Source organism: Pteropus alecto, unplaced genomic scaffold (genome assembly GCF_000325575.1).
Source record: "Pteropus alecto unplaced genomic scaffold, ASM32557v1 scaffold431, whole genome shotgun sequence".
Classification (NCBI taxonomy): Eukaryota; Metazoa; Chordata; class Mammalia; order Chiroptera; family Pteropodidae; genus Pteropus; species Pteropus alecto.
Window position 1 is genome coordinate 85,199 of NW_006431054.1, and position 10,921 is coordinate 96,119.

Here is a 10,921-nt window from a genome sequence, read left to right on the forward strand (position 1 = left end):
GGAGGAAATAAGTGTTGCTGCTTGAGTCTAATTGTGTTTGAAACGCATTTATAGACCATGAGAGGCATTATTTTTCTTCGCATTAGCTACTGAATGCCTCTCTTCCTACCTTTTCCTTGGTTACCTTCGATGACTCTACCCTTCTTGGGTATCCTGCTCTACAAAGCCCCAAGGGGCTTCCCAAAGAGGACATCTCCAGTTTGTCCCTCCCTACAATATCTTAGGGTTTCTAGAAAAAAGCAAGTGCCATCAACCCCAGGTCTTAGCAGGTATTCACAGGAAAAGTCTGACACTGACATCTAATTTGAGTCTGAGGAATATCTTGGTTGGGGGTGTCATTCCTCATAGTACTCTGAGACAAATTTCTAAAACAGAAGAAAAATAATGGAGAGACTGTGCCCTCTGATAATAAGAACTTCTAGAATAAAACTCCTTCTCTAGAAGGACACAGATCCTTACTGGATTGTCTGAGTTGACAAGCAGAATGTAAGCTGGGGATTGGCACCAGTGTAACCTCTTGACTAGGCACCCTTGTACAGAGAACAGCCTGCACAACTATTTGTAATGGATCAGATTCCCACAAATACTCACTTAGTATTCCACAAAAAATACAGCCATTTTTGTGTCTTTTCACCTATGTTTTCTCTACCCTGAATTACCTTTCCCCTTTTCTCAACCTAGCAAGTGCCAACTTTTTAATCAAGCCTCTACTCAAGTGTTCTCTCCTTTGTGAAACCTTCCTTGAACTCCAGGCAACTGAACAGCTTTTTCTTTCCTTGCAGTCTCATGGCACTGTATTTACACTTTTGCTCTAGCATTTTACACTCTGTTTGATCAAAGTTCTGACTATCCTGCTAGATCTCAAACTCTTTAAAGAAAGGTTCTCTGGCTAACTCAACCTTGTATCATACCCCAGCCGGCAATCTCATTCCCCCAATCCTACCACTACTTGAACCTGGCATAGGGCCTAAAACACTGTAGGCACTCAGAAAACAAAGGAATTTTGAACTTTGAACAAATATGGAAAAAATGAGAGATATTAGGCATTAAGTGGTAGGGCACAGAAAAAGGAGAATACAAAAAGAAGAATCCAATTTCCCAAGGGAGCACTGAAAAGGCCTTATGATATAGCAAGTTGATCCCTCCTCTAACTGATGAAGTCAAATTCTCATAAGCCCCAGAAGTGGCCATTTCAGCTAAAGATGAAAAGTTTCTTCAATTTAACTTTTGTATAAGCTCTCCACTTCTACCTATGGTACTATTTCCTGAGTTTAAAGCCCAATTGCCATGTTCCTTCTTGGCCCATAGTTAATAAACATATTTTCTTCCCTGAGAGTGGAGACAATCTGCAGGCCTTGTCTTTGTTGGGAATGCTTCATGTTGGTGCCTTCTGGAGATGGTATGTTAGCCTGGGTCACCTTTAGGATGCCTTTCCTTCCAGCCACATTATAATCTTATTATTTGTGGAGGTAAAATCATTCCTGAGAAGCTCAAGATCTCTGGGATGTTAGACGTGGCAGAGAAATGGCTGGCCTTCCTGTTCTCCAACCCCTCCCTTCCAGGTCTATTGCTCATTCACAGTTAAAAATGGATATGGGAGCAACAACTTTACCTACTCATAATTATCAAGGTCAATTAGCCTTTCCAGTATGTTAATGCCTTTCTTTACCTGCTGTTCCAGTGGCATAAGAAACCCAAAATTATCAGCCATAGTTTTAAGTTTAGTAGGAATCTTATAATGTTCCATGATGGAGGCATCCACCCTCTGGAAATCAAGACATCTAGAACCACAGAACTTAATTTTCAAGTTGGTCACTGGGAATAATGGTGAGTGGAGTCACTCCTACTTCTACCCATTTTCCTCTTGATCTATGTATTCCACTTACTGGAGATAGAATACTGTAAAATGACTGTTAGTTCAAGATATAAACTACTTCTTAAAGGAATAAGCTCCAAAATCATAGGCATTCTATCCAAGATGTTACATCATCTGCATCTTCAAGAAACCATGCTAGTACTTCACTAAGTTGGCAGCTTGTGGGTAATGTAGAATGTGGAAGAACCAGTGGATCTCATAGTCATGCACTGATTGTTATGTCTCGTTTGCCATGAAGCAAATACATTAATGCAAGGTAGTATTTTGCAGGGCCTCATGTTAGTAAATCAGTCTCTATGAGAACTCAGATCGTAGAGTTGGCTGAAGCAATGAGACAGGAAAGCAAATTCTTACTCAGAATACAAGTCAATTCTAGTTATGATAAATCATTGTGCCTTACAGGGCAAGATATAATCAGCTTGCCACAAAGTTGTTGGTTTTTCTCTTCAAGGGGTATTATCATATTAAGCATTGGCCTCTGCTACTAAAAGATCAGAAAGATATTTACTCAAGATACCAAGTGGTAGTAGCTAACCAGTCTTAGTAAGAAGGAACCCATGTTGTTGGTCCAATAGATAGCCTCTATCTCAGATATTATGATTACTCCATTCATAGGTGCATTGTGCAAGTGCTGGTATGCCAAAAACAGAGGCTGGTTGATATTTACTGAACAAGTCATCCTATTGACCTGTTGTTTAGTGTTTTTTCTTCAGTGGATGCCCTCTCATAGGCATTACTATGAGATGTAAAAATCCCCACAATGTATGGAATCCTATTATTCCATCCATACGCCTCTTCTTTGGCCCTGATCTACTAATCTTGCTTTTCCCAAGACCTAGATTAACCAGCTAAACAATTCACCACTGCCCAGAAGTCCATATATATGATTTTTATGTCTTCACCTAGGCGGGTGATTGGTAAGCTCTGTACACTTGAAAGATTTTTCTTTTACTACTTTCAGAGTTGCCTCAGAGTGGGGCTGTAGTCCTGCTGCCATTCACTTCAACATAGAAACCAAAGCAGAGGTTTTTCCTCCTCAGTCAGTCATAGAGAATGTTCCATGAGGCCATGGATGTGAACTGAGAAAGAGTTCTTATTGAAACAATAGGGACTGGGCCACTGTTTCATGAAACTTACTCATGACCTCTGGCTATATTTAGATCTAATTCCAAATATGCTACTTCTATCATACTATGGATTGCTGCTGTGATGGCCCAATCTTATGACCTGGTAGGTCTGACAGAACCCAGTTCATGAGGGAAGTTCTGATTGCATAGTCAATTGGTGTCCCATGATCAGACACTCACTAATTTTCTACCAGGGTCCAATAACACATCTCGATATTCTTTCTAAATGGAATATATTTCTCTGTTGCCGACAGTGCAGAGTGGACTTGTTTCATAACTAACCCTAGGGGTTTGTGTTGCAGCTCTTAAAACTGGAAGATTTCAAAATCATCTCCTAAATAGGTCAGGCGAGTATTCCCAATTACAGTATATGTAGTCTCAAAAATCCAAAAAGACTTACCAAGCACTGTGCTACTTTCTCAGTAGTAGAATATTCAAACTTCTATAACACAATAACATGTCCTTTTCATGGAGGAGGCATGTTGGCATGGCCGAGAGAAATTGAATCTTTTAAAACTTCAACAGTGCGACAAGTCTTCGTATCCATATAAGACTTATCTACCACTGTCTGGAGCTCATGATTTCAGAGTATTTGCCACTTTCTCTTTATCAGAGCCAAATAAATTGAGTTATCAATATAGCGGATTACCAAGAGATTCTATAGAATTTCCAAACTATTAAATTCTCTTTGAACTACATTCTGACAAAAAGCAAGAGAGTTAAAATAGACCTGGATCAAGACCATGAATATACACTGCTAACGATCCAGATGAATGTAAATATTTCTCATTCTTCTAGCTGATGGATATTGAAACAAATCATTTAGCTATATTAAAGCCACATACCAAATACCAGAGGATATATTGATAATGATCCATTACAATAAGAATGCCATATCTGGCATAGATGCTTTAATAGGGACTATTGCTGATTAAGTTTGTGTTAGTTCACCATCCTCTGCCAAGGTCTATCTGGGTTTTGCAAGGCGATTTAAATAGAGACATAATATAGATTATCATCTCTGCTAGTTTTCCTTTGGACATAGCTTTTCAAATCAGTTGAATAAATCCCTAGGAGCATGATTACTGGCTCCTATAGTGAGGTTTTCTTGAGCTTTGTAAGAAACTGCCAAACTGTCTTCTGAAGAGCCATTAGTGTTTCTTCTCACCTACAATGAATGAGAGCTTTTTATATGTGAAATCTAAAGAGGACATACTCAGAGAAACAGAGGTTAGAGTGGTGGTTACTAGAGGTTGGGAGTGGGGGAAACAGGGAGATATTGCTCAAAGGACAAACTCCTAGTTATAAGATTAATAAGTGTGGAGGTCTAATGATTATAGCTAATAAAATTGTATCATATACTTAAAGTTACTAAGAGAGTAGATCTTAAATGTTCTCACCAACAAAAGGAAAGGGTAACTATGTGATGGGATAGAAGTGGTAACTAGTACTAACACAGTAATCATTTTGTAATTTATAAATGTACCAAATTAACACATTTTATACCTTAAACCTACACAATGTTGTGTGTCTCAATAAAGCTTGAAAATAAATTTTAAAAATAGGCAGAGGAACCTAATAAACATTTTTCAAAGAAGACATATAAGTAGCCAGCAGGTACATGAAAAGGTGCTCAACATCACTAATTAGTCATTAGAGAAATGCGAACCAAAACCACAATGAGATATCAGCTCACACCTGTTATAATATATAAGTGTATCAAGTCAACACATTGAAAACCTTAAACTTGCATAATGTCATGTTAATTATATCTCAAAAATATTTAGAAATATATGTATACACATTGATTAAATATACATATATTTTTACACAAGCACATATCTCCTTGCTCTGGCAGATGAGAAGCCATAAAAACAATGACACAATCAACAAGCACTCCTAGCATCCAGATCTTGGTTTTTAATACCATTCTCCAACAAAATAAAACCAAGGTTCCTTGAAGAAATGGCTGATTCTAGCACTGGATCAGGAATTATACAAAATTACCTTGGAGTATCTCATAATGCTAGAAATAAGAAAGTGTTAAAAAATAAAATTGCATTATGTGAAAGAAATACAGAAACCAACTAAAATAATTCTCCACAACCAAAGATGGAACAATTTGAGCAACAAAATAAATAAAATAGCATATGTTTGTAACCCAAAAACATAAAATAAATATCCTTGACTGTATATTAATATAAATAAATTTCTGAATAAGTAAATAAATGAGAAGAATAGGCAAATCTCAGATGCAGAAAAACTACAAATAGTGCAACAAACGAACAATTCATAGACACAGACAACAGTTTAGTGGTTGCCAGAGGGAATGTGGGGGAGGTAGATAAGGATAAAGGGAGTCAAATATATGGTGACAGAAGGAGATTTAACTTTGGGTGGTGAACTCACAATACAATATACAAATGATGTATTATTTAACTATACACTTGAAACTTATATAATTTTATTAACCAATGTTGTCTTAATAAGTTTAATTTAAAAATGACATATACAGATGCACCACCCTTTAGGAGGTGAGTGAAGCATGATACCACACTCCTTAAGTATGGGCTGCGCATAGTGACTTTCTTCCAAGGTGGACAATATGGAGAGAAAAAAAGAGTAGCTTTACAGTGGAGAACCTGACAAACATTACTTTGAACCAAACGATCATGTTTAATATATATTGATAGTATATCTTTGATATGATATGATGAGAATGGCACTTTACCTCTGAGGTCTTCCTCTCCAAAACATATTATTCTAGTCTCATGAAAAAAACAGATCAGAAAAAAATTTAACTCGTTGTAAAAAATTGCTGAGCATTAATCCGTAAAACTGTCAAGGGAAGTCTGAAAAACTGTCTGAAAGTCTGAAAAACAAGGCGAGTCTGAAAACCTGTCACAACCCAAAAGAGCCTAAGGAGATGTGGTATCTAAATGTAATGTGGTATCTTAAATGGAATACCATGGAACAGAAAAGAAACATTAGGGGAAACTGAATAAATATGAACAAAGTAAGGATTTAATAATAATGTATCTATATTGGTTCATTAATTGTGAAAAATGCATCATACTAATATAAGACATTAATAAAAAGGGAAACTGGGTACGCAGGAAATGAGAACGCTCTGCACTATCTTTACAATAATTCTGTAAATTTAAAACTCTTCCAGATTAGGAGGAAAATGGCAGACTAGGTAAAAGCAGAGTTCAACTCCTCTCGGATCTGCATTGAAACTACAACAAAATTATAAAATAATCAATGTGGAGAATCACCTGAAGTCCAGCTGATCATAACACATATATCTAATAATATAAAGAAGGAGCCACATTGAAGCTGGTAGGAGGGGCAAAGTCATGAATAGGGCTGGATCCACATCTGTGGTGGTGGTGAAACACAGGCAAAGAGAGCGAGCCTGCAGACGCTCCCCTAAAGGAGAGAGGGGTCCTACTCTCATTCGGGGGCTCCCCAGTCCAGGGTCCCAGCCAAGAGAAAGGGAGTTTCCAAAAGTTCTGACTGTAAAAACCAGAGGAGATTCTGGCCATCTAGGTGAGACGGAAGCAGACTGAAATCCTAGGCGCCCCTTTAAAGGACCCACACACAATCTCTGTCGCCTGCAGACACACAGCCAGGACACCAGTGATAGGTCAGTGGCTCAAGCAAGATACATACAGGGAAAGACTGCATTATCTGGCACCCGAACGAGGGCTGAACAGGCAGCCACCATTGTGCCTTATTCCTGTGCCCTCTACAGGGGAATCTAAAGAACATGACAGCATGCCTGTGCAGATCCCTCCCAAGCAGCCCGTTCAGAAGCCACACTATCCTGAGGAGATTGGCTAGACCCACCTAATCTGCGGATCGCCCAGGGCTTTTGTTGCTACCATACCTGCCCTCTTTCAGAGACAAATGTTCCCAGCAAGTAGCCAGCGCTCTGAGCCTGCATTTCAGGGACAGTTTCAAGCAAATCACTGCTACTAACACAAACTTGGGTGGATCTTGGGGATCTGTGGGCTAGTTCCAGACAGCAACTGGTCTTGCTGTGATCTGGGACTTCTGTGAGAACCTGTGAATGAGAAGTTGCAGCAAGACTGAGATGGTATTGACCTGATGGCCATTGACTTACTGAGACCCCATCCCACTCAACACATAAATTTCCTTCAGTGGCCCTTTGACACACAACTTCCACTGCCTTGCTCCTCCTCCAGGTCTCCCATTCTGCACAAGCAAAAAACTGGCTAGCACCGTGCAAGCATTGTGGGGTAATCAGTTGCAGGCAAATCTCTGTTGCCTGGAAGAGCTGCAATATCATGTGGGGGGATCACAGAGGTCTGTCGGACCACTCTAGATAGCAGCTGGTCTCTCTGTGATCTGTGACTACAGCGGGAACATGCAGCACAGAAGTTGTAGCAAAATTGGCCTATATTGGCCTGATGGCCCTTTTCTCCCTGAGATCTCACTTCACCCAAGCCAAAAAGTGCCTGCAGCCTATTGACAGGTAGCATACCACCACTTGCCCTTCTCTGGGGTTACACATCCTGTGCAGGCAACAGACCTTGGCTAGTGCAGTGAGCACTTTCTGAAGAAAATAGTGGTAGGCAGACCACTGCTGCCTGTACAAGCTGAAATGTGTCTTGGGAGGTTGTAGGAGGTCTATGGAATCGCCCCAGACAGCAACTTGTCTCACTGGGATCTATGACTACTGCGGGAAAGTGCAGAGACAGAAGTTGCAGAAAACTGAGGATGTATTGGCCTGACAGCACTTGACTCCCTAAGATCCTGCCCCATCCAATCCACAAAGTGGCCCTTATCCTTCCCCCGGCCTGGATGGTGCATTCTGTGCAGTCAATAGACCTCGGCCAGCAAAGTGATCAAAGTTCAGGGAATACAGTGACAGTGACGGGAAAACCACTTCTGCCACCAAAAGATACAATATCACTTGGACAGATCTCAGGGGTTTTGTGAGCCCATCACAGACAGCAGTAGGTCTCACAGTGATATGTGACTTCCATGGGATCCTGCAGTTCCAGAGCTGGCAGCAAATTTGGTGCTTTATAGGCCTGATGGCCCTGTGCATCACTGAGACAATGCCCTACCTAACCCATAAATTACCTGTGGCAAGCCTGCTCCCAGAAAACTCAGTCCCATTCTGTGCTTTCCTTGGATTATGAATTCAACAGCATATAACAGCATTGAGTTTGTGCAGCCCACACAAAGCCTGTCCATATGGGAGAAGCTTTAAGTGGTGGGCCACAAACTCACTCCCACGAGCTTCAGTAATTCATAAACAGAGATCGAGTTTGCGCAGGCCTGAGGGAGGCAGCAGCTGACCTTGCTACAATCTGAAACTTGTATAGGGAGCGACAGAAACAGTGCTAGCATGTAAACTGACACTGCAGTGGCAGGGGGAAATATGCTCAATAGATCCAGGTGACTCCTGGGGCCCTGCACCATCCAACTTGTATATCACCTAGAGGCTCTTCCAGTTTCAGAGACTTATGGGCAACTGACAGGCATCATCAGGCCTTCAGGAGCACTGGTCCTATTACTAAACAGCCCCAAACTAAAAACTGGGGTTAATCAGACAACAGCCTAAAACATTGTCTCATTCACTTGCCTATAGATCCGGCATAAGCAACAAACATCTGTGGATAGCTTTGTAGCTCCCACCAGGCAGTCCTTAGCAATCAAAGGCAGCAGCTGAACTTGGCTTATTGGGGAGCCACTCCCACGGAGCCAGAAAACCAGTGCATCTGGAGGCTGGCACTAGACCAGCATCTCCAATAAGTGGCATACATGAGAGTGGTATCAACAAACACAAGCCTGCTAGAACAAATGCCACTCGGTGGGGTCAGCCCCACATAGCAACTCATACCTTGTGGGCACAACCGATTCCCACAGTTAGTCAGCCCAAGGGTAATCCTATCCACTGATGTACTAACACCAATAAAGGCTAAGCTTCAACAGAAGATTACACACAACCCACACAAAGATTACATTCAGAGGCCCCAGCATAGGTGACTGGGGAGAGGGTGCAACTGGGACACACAGGACACCTTCCACATAAGAAAATCTGGCCAAGGCTGAGAGGCAAAATAAATATTCCTAACACACAGAAACAAACACAGAGAGGTCAATAAAATGAGGAAACAAAGAATATGCCACAAACAAAACAGCAGGAGAAAACTCCAGAAAATAAGCTAAATTAAATGGATGCAAACAACCTACCGGAGACATGATTCAAAATAATGGTTATAAGGATGCTCAATGAATTTAGGGGGAGCATGGTCGAGCTCAGTAGGAACCACAACAGAGAGATAGTAAGCATAAAAACAAACATAGGATTCTATAAAAAAGAACCAGACAGAAATTAAGGATTTATCAGTAGACTGGATGAAGCAGATGATTGAATCAGCAAACTGGAGATAAGGTAGCAGAAAATGCCCATTCAGAACAACAAAAAGAAAAAAAGAATTTTTAAAAATGAGGATAGTTTTAGAGACCTCTGGGACAACATGAAGCACAACAATATCCTCATAATAGTAGTAGTGGAAGAGAAGAGAGAGAGCAAAGGACTGAGAATCTATTAGAAGAAATAATGACAGAAAACTTCCCTAACTTGGCAAAGGAATTAGACATACAAGTCCAGGAAGCACAAAGAGTCCCAAACAAGAGGAATTCAAACAGACCCACAGCAAGACATATTCATAATCAAAAAGGCAAAAGTCAAAGACAAAGAAAGAATCTGAAAAGCAGCAGGAGAAAGGCAGCTAGTTACTTACAAGGGTACCCACATAAGAATGTCTGCTGATTTTTCAACAGAAACTTTGCAGGCCAGAAGGGATTGGCAAGAAATATTAAAAGATGAAAAACAAGAATCAACAAATGCAAATAATCTACTCAGCAAGGCTTTCAATTAAAATGAAAGGTGAGTTAAAGAGCTTTCCAGACAGAGAAAAACTTAAAGAATTCATCACCAATAACCTCATAATACAAAAAAAAATGTGAAAAGGACTTCTGTAAAAAAAAAAAATGGGGGGGTGTAAAATAAAGGAAGAAACAAATATAAATAATGAAATGGCAGTAAATATATACCTATCAATAATCACTTTAAATGTAGATGGATTAAATGTTCCAATTAAAAGACATGAGGTAGAGGGCGATAAAAAAATGGCGTAGATGATAGAGGCTCTGTTCTCTCTGGTGATCAAATCAAAGTTGTGACAGAAACAAGGAGCAAACATCAAAAATAAAATAAAATAAAATAAAAATCACCTGAGATCTAGATGAACAAGCCATACAACTAGAAAGAAATCTAAGAAATCACCCTGCAACAGCAGAAGGTAGGATGGGGATAACAACACGAGGCTGCCTGGTCCCAAGTGGCTAAGTAGGACGGAGGCTGCTGCACTGGAAACAGCAGCCAGCAGCTGTACATTCTTCTTAAAAGGGCCATGTCCATGAACGGACGTTCATGGTGACAAACCTGCTCGCTCAAAGCACCAGTGCCAGTTTGGCTAAGCAGAGGGCACCAGGGACTTACAGGGAGGCAGCAAGTTGTTGGAGAGCCGAGGCAAGACACGCTCTGTGCAGAAGTGCTGGCGGTATCCATTGTTGCCTGTTGAGCCCTCCACCCTCGGAGTGCATGGACATAGCACCTTCATGGCGGAGACATCATAAAACTGGATAACAGAGGTCTCTCTGCCCAGAGGATTCCCTGAAACTCTGCCTCCCCCAACTCGCCCCATCCAGGTGTATCCTCAGTGAGTCAGGTGCTCCTTGCTGAGCAGTACCTAGACTTACACTGGAGGCAACTGGCCTCGGTTTCTGGTGTGGCCTTTTGAGGCAACTACAAGCACAGCATCTGTGGTTTGCTTGCTGAATCTTAACAGGTGGCCCTTGGGAGGTTGAGGCC